This window comes from Urocitellus parryii, chromosome 5, assembly GCF_045843805.1.
Source record: "Urocitellus parryii isolate mUroPar1 chromosome 5, mUroPar1.hap1, whole genome shotgun sequence".
Taxonomy (NCBI): domain Eukaryota; kingdom Metazoa; phylum Chordata; class Mammalia; order Rodentia; family Sciuridae; genus Urocitellus; species Urocitellus parryii.
Window position 1 is genome coordinate 184,116,947 of NC_135535.1, and position 7,020 is coordinate 184,123,966.

A 7,020-nucleotide genomic window follows, 5' to 3' on the forward strand; every position below is an offset into this window, starting at 1 on the left:
ATCGAACACCATTTTTTCCCTCATCCCTAGAGGGAAAACAAGGATATTGGGGAAAAAAAAAAAAGTCCGTCAGAACAGGAAAAGAAGAACCATCTAAATTGGACAGAAAGAAGGAAAACTATCTCTTTTTGAAGATGTTATGACATGCACATGGAAAATCCAAAAGAATACACACAACTTTTACTGAAGCTAATAAATTCAGTAATGTTGCAAGATACATTAGCAATATGCAAAAATCAGTTGTATTTCTCTAAACAAGTAATGAACACACTAAAAATGAAATTAAAGAAAGACTTCTATAACAGCATCAGAAAGAATAAAATAAATAGAAATAAACTCAACAAAAGAAATCAACAGTATGGTACACTGAAAATTACAAAATGGTATTGAAAGAAATTGAAGGAGGCCTAAATAAATACAAAGAAAGTCCATGTTAATAGACTGAAAGACTCAGTATTGTTAAGATAATAATATTCCTGAAGCTGATCTACAGATTCAGTTGTCATCAAATTCTGACTTTTAAAAAGAAAATTTGACATGCTCATTCTAAAAGTCATAGGGAAATTTGTGGTATTGAGAATAGCCACAAAAAAACAAAAACAAAAACAAAAACAAAAAAATCACCTTGCTATACAAACTCAAAGTTAGAGGACTGATACTTTCTGATTTCAAAATTACTTCTGAGGGTCCATAGTGAAGATAATGTGATATATCACTGGCATATGAACACATAAATCAGTAGAATGGAATTAAGAGTGTAGGTATAAACCCTACAGTTATTTTTTATAAGAGTATGCAGACAATTCCACAAGGAAAAAATAACATTTTTTAACAAGTGTTGCTGGGATAACTAGATATCTATATGCAAAGGAATGCTGGCCCACTAACTCATACCATATTTAAATATTAATCCCAAATGAATCAGCTAATACTATAAAACTCTGAGGAGAAAACATAGATGTAGATACCTATCACCTTGAATTAAACTGTGGTCTCTCAGATATGACATCAAAAGACAAAAAACAAAAAGAGATAATTTGGACTTCATCAGAATTAATAACTGTCCCTTCAAGAGATGCTACCAAAACATTGAAAATGTAACCCACTCAATGGGAGAAAATATTAGCAAATCTTTTATTAGATAAGAGACTAGAACTCAAATTAGAAAAGGAGTCCTTACAATTCAACAGCAACAAAAAAGAAACTAATTTTAAAGGAGACAAAGTGTTTTTGTTAGCTTTTGTAATGATGCATAGTAATTGTATAGAGTTGTGGCATATTTGTATATGCATACAACATAACTTAATCAACTCCACTCTCCAGTACCTCCCATTATTCTCCTGTCCTCCATTAGATCAAGTATTTGAATACACATTTCTACAAAGAAGATATACAAGTGGCCAGGTGTGGTGGGACATGCCTGTAATCCCAGCAGCTTGGAAGGCTGAGGCAGGAAGATTGTGAGTTCAAAGCCAGCCTCAGCAACTTAGCAAGGCACTTAGCAACTCAGTAAGATCCTGTCTCTAAATAAAGTTTAAAAAAGGGCCAAGGATGTGGTTCAATGGTTAAGCACCTCTGGGTTCAATCTTCAGTCCAAAAAAAGAAGATACACAGATGGCAAAAAGCACATAAATAGCCATTGTTAGCCATCATAGAAATACTAATTAAAACCATAATGAGATATCACCTCATACTAACTAGAATAACTATAATTAAAGAAAAAACAGTTAAGAACAGCTATTGGTGAAGACATGAAGAAATAAGAATTTTCATGATACTGGTGAGAATGTACTTTAAAATGTAAACTCTTTGGAAAAGAGTTTGGCAAAAGGTTTAAAATATACAGGTTCAATATGACTCAGCAATTCTACTTTTGTGAGTATATCTAAGAGAAATAAAAACTTATATTACCCAAAAATTTTCCATGAATGTTCAGAGTTGCTTTAAATAACAGCCAAAAGTACAAACAACCCAAGTGTCCATCATAAATGAATGGATAAAAGCAATTTGTCAGGGCATGGTATATAACTCACTGGTAGAGTTCTTGCCTAGCTAGCCTGTGCAATGTCCTGGGTTCAATACCTAGTACTGCAAAAACAAACAATGATCCAGCATATTTCATACAATGGAGTATTATTCAGCCATAAAAAATAAGTATAGATCTATATAGATTGATAGATCTATCTATATAGATAGATCTTGAAAGCATTCTGAGACCAAGCAGTCAGATGCAAAAGAACATATTCCCTATGATATGCCTTAATTTATATGAACTGTCAGAAAATGTAAATAAATAGAAAGAAAATGGACTGGAAGTTGTTAGGATCTGGGGGAGGAAACTGGGGAGTAATGTTAATAGGCTTAAGTTTGTGGCGTGAAAATTTTCAAATTAGATTGTGAGGTTTCTTGCATGATGATAAAAATATACTAAGAAGAATTGAATTATACAATGTAAAGGATGATTCTGTGATATATAAATTGTATCTCAATTACAAAAATTATATGAGAAGCTGGGTGCAATAGTGCTTGAAATTCATTCCAGCAACACAGGATGTTGAGTCAAGAAGATCACAAAATAAAAAATAAAAAGGCTAGGGATGTAGCTCAGTGGTATGTTCAATGGTGGGTTCAATCCCCATTACTGCCCCACTCAAAAAGAAAAAGGGAGAAAACATCTGTTATTTTAATGTTTTTACTATTAGTTATGCCTGAGATTCAAACCCAAATATTCTAAGGAAGCACTGATTGAAGTATTTGATTAAAGGAAGCATTCTATATTCCACTAATTATACTATTATATGGTTTCAGGCTCAACTTAAAAGAAGGCAGATTCTATCCACATGACAAAAGATAGTTGTTAAAAATTGGAGTCTTAAGATGGTAATTTTGCTATACCAAATTACATCAGTTCGAAGTCAGGAACCATGTACTGCATTAGTGAAAGCAGTTTACACCACCTCACAAACACAAATCCAAACCTCTTTTGAGTAGGAAATCCAAAGTTCTCAGTCCACAAGACTGGTGGATGCAATGACAATAGCAATATCCACATTTCTACAGACAGGCACTGCACTGCAGGCTGATCAGGACATCACCTCACTCTATCAGAAGCAGGTACTGTTGTTGCATGAATTCAACTAAAGAGGTAGCTGGGTCAGATCTGGAGAGAAGCTGTGATAGAGTGGATAGTGGCACTGTGGTCTGGCTCCAGAACTGAGGTCTCACCTCCTGGCTATCCTGAGGTCCAAAAAGACAGCCCTCCAACTCTTATATTCATGTGTCTGCAAGTGATACCCAGTTATACTCAGAGGCAAAGCCTGGTGGTGGGGCCCTCCTCCCTGGCTGCCAATGGCAGGGCACTGAACCCAAGCACAAACTGCACAAGCTTCCTCTGTTCTGCAAGAACCCAGCTCTAACTCCTGACCCTCCTGAACATGGAACCACATCCGAGTTTTAAGCCCTCCTCTCTACCATAGAAACAGACCTGACCTTTCCTCTCTACTTTTCCAACCACACTCTACCCTTCTGTGAAATTCTTTTTTTTTTTTAAGAGAGAGAGAGACAGAGAGGGAGAGACAATTTTTTAATATTTATTTTTTAGTTTTTGGCAGACACAACATCTTTGTATGTGGTGCTGAGGATCGAACCCGGGCCACGCGCATGCCAGGTGAGCGCCGCTACCACTTGAGCCACAACCCCAGCCTTTAATTTTTTTTTTTTTTTTTTTTTTAGTTTTAGATAGACATGATACCTTTATCTTATTTATTTGTTTTTATGTGGTGCTGAGGTTTGAACCCAGTGCCTCACACATGCAAGGCAAACACTCTACAAACTGAGCTACAATCCTAGTCCCCCTTCTGTGAAATTCTGAGCTCCTCAAGGGCACCTTCCTCTTCTAGAAATATCTTCCTGAACCTAAACAGATGGTATTCAATTAAATGGTGGAGATATCTCATGCCTGCATTTAAGTTCTATCTCTGCTACAAGCTGGAAGAAATGTCAGAGGGAGTGGGAGTCCTGTTATGTGACCTATAGTTAACTTCCTATGTCATAAACAAAGAGCTGATTCTTGAACACTGATTTGGGAGAAATGTCACAAGCCCTAATCACAGACTCAAAGGAGTTTAGATTCCACACTAGGGTTTTTGGAGGCAGAACCCTCCCCTTTTGGCAACCCATGTTGGCTCCTCCCCTATTGTCTGCCCACCATAGGCCACTCAGGCCACCCAGGGCTTACAAAGGAGCTGTGTATGCTGTGCTGACTCATGGTGTTTCTGGGTGAGGACCTTCTCAGAGAGACCAAAGGGGTCATTTCTCACAGGAAACAGGGAGTAGTAGCCTGGGTCAGGCCAGGCTTTGAAAAACCTTGTGAACAACTGCAGGCAATGAAGAAAAAGAGGAAAGTGAATGTGTACAGCAGCCCAGCCTTGCTATTTTTCCTCCTGTCTTAAAGAATTTTGATTGACAGAAGGACTCCCCATTCAGTGGTTTTCTTTGTTCATTTCAGAGATAAATACATTTGAAATGGAATTAACACAATATAAATGAAAACCATTTTAAAGTACATGATTATGTGGCATTTAGTGCATTCACAATATTGTGCAATCATCATCTCTAATTCCAAAATATTTTCAACTCCCTAAAGAAAATCTCATACGCACTGAAAGGTGACTCCTTCTCCGCACCCCTACTCCACCTTCTACAACAACCAACGTGCAGTCTCTATGAATTTGTTCTAGGTGTGTCACAGAAATGGAATCCTACAACATGTGACCTTTGCATCTGACTTCCATCTCAGCATAATGCTTTCACATTCACCCACACTACAGCAGAAATCAGTACTTCATTTCTTGTAATTGTTGATTAATATTCCATTGTATGTGTATACCATAGCTGGTTTATCAGCTCATCTTTTGATGAACACTTCGGTTGTCTCCACCTTTTGACTAGTTTGAACAGTGCCCATATGAACATTTGTGGACAAATATTTGAAAACTCCTTCATATTTACTTGCATATATACCTAGGGATGGAGTACAGGAGTCATATTGTATTTCATGTGGGCTCACCAGTGTTTTCCACAGTAGCTGCACCATTTACATTCCCACCACCGCGTCACCCTTTATCCTTAACATACACTTTCGTTCCTTCTTCCTCCCTTCCTCAGGAAAGGCAGTCCCCACAGGACTCCCTGGCCCCGGATGTGAGGGTGGGAGAAGCCGCACCCGCTGTAGCAAGACCAGCGTCAGGCCGAAGCCTCCAGTCCTTTTCCAACCAACAGGGCAGAGTGCGTAGGGACGGGGAAGACAGGCTGCCACCTCGCTGAGCCACCGCGGCCATCCGTGTGATTCCACAGAACCGCTGTCCTTGTAACTCCAACGCCCCCGTCCTCACCTCTATACCCCACTAAACTCAACAGCCCAGCTGAGGTCGGAAGGAGGCCGCTTTGCTGGGAGGCCATCGAGCTTCCGCCGAGGAAGCGCGCGCAGCGCTCTCAGCCGGAAGTGCGGCAGCCCATCCCGCTACCTCCGGCCCGGGACCTGGGTGGGGTATGGGCGGGGCTGCGCCGACGCCTAGAGAGCGCTGCGGCGAACCCCACACCCCGACACTCACCTCCCGCCGGGGTTACTGCCGTTCACAGACCAGGCCTTCAGGGTTATTCGCGTTCACGCAGCGCCCAGCGCCTGAGCCCGCACAGCCAATCAGCGGTCGACCGGCTGGTCAGGAGTCGGTTGCGGCCAATCAGGAGTCGCAACCGTTCCAGCCCTCGCCGCGCGCCTCCCCGCCTTTCGTCGCCTTTCTACTTTCCCAGCTGCGAGCGCGGAGTTTTGCGTTTTTCACCCTTACTCGCCGCGCTCTGGAGAGCCGGATCCCTGTGCTCTGAGTCCTCCAGAGCTGTGGAGGCCTCTCTTTCCCAGCACAGGCCTTCCTTCCCTGCCGGAAAGTAATATAAAGAACTTTAGCCTCTTGGGCAGCCAGCCCCTCGCCCTGGGGGACTTATGTCCTGTGTGGGCGCCTGTTCCCCAGCTGCCCTTGAGGTTGGGGAGACCTGGCTAAGCAGGCAGGGCCGATGGGCAGGGCGCATTTAGATTCCTGTCTGCAGTAGTGCAAACACCTGGCACACACGAGGTGGGGCGCCACCAGTCTGCCAAACATTAGAGATTATTGATGGGAGAGAGTTGGTGGTAAAGCAGGGAAGTAGAAAGTATTACAGGTAGATGTCACTGGGCCATAAGGGGTGGAGAGGAGGGTGGAAGAGAAAGAGGAGAAGCAGCTGTAAATGCCTGCACGGAGGAAGCGAATCCTTTCTTTACCTGAGGAGGAATCATCAGATGTGATTCCATCAGATATGAGGAATCATCAGGAAATCTCGGGCAGGGGATATAACTCAGCTTGCCTAGCATGTATGAGTCCATTAGTTCAACTCCCAGCACCGCAAAAAAATAATAAAAATAAATTCACTCTGATGGGAACAGCAGAGCAAAGGGTACCAGACTAGAGTTGGAAGGTCAGTTGGAGGCTGTGAGGCTTTCAAATTTGAAATAGTAATGATGGGAATAGAAAGGAAGGACACACCTGGTACATTTTGGAGCAGAATCAATAGCACTCAATTGATCGGATCTGTGAGGTAATGGAGAAGAGGAATTGAAGATAACTGAGGTTTTTAGTCAGAGTTATTGCAAAGGAAGCATTTGCACCAACTGACATAGGTAGTTTAAAAAGGAGAAAGCAGGGCGCGGGTGTAATCCCAGCAGCTCAGATGCTGAGGCAGGAGGATCACGAGTTCAAAACCAGCCTCAGCAATTTAGAGAGACACTAAGCAATTTAGTGAGAACCTGTCTCACAATAAAAAATTAAAAGGGCTGGGGATGCCTGGTGTCAAAAAAAATTTTAAGAAAAAGAAAAAAAGGAAGAGAAACCCAGGGCTAGAAGTGTAGTTTGATGGTAGCGCACTTGCCTAAAATGTGCAAGTACTGGGTTTAATCTCCAGGACCACATGAAAAAAAATAAAAAACAGATT

At 41.6% G+C, this 7,020-nt stretch overlaps 1 long non-coding RNA gene across 1 annotated transcript in view; it reads right to left on the minus strand.

Moving 5' to 3' along the window:
• Nucleotides 1–5,698, minus strand: part of LOC144254925 (uncharacterized) — a 32,311-nt gene extending 26,613 nt beyond the window's left edge. The window contains exon 1 of the long non-coding RNA XR_013343637.1: nucleotides 5,613–5,698. This is a non-coding gene — a long non-coding RNA (uncharacterized LOC144254925). The remainder of the gene's footprint in view (nucleotides 1–5,612) is intronic.
• Between the last annotated feature and the right edge of the window lie 1,322 nt (nucleotides 5,699–7,020).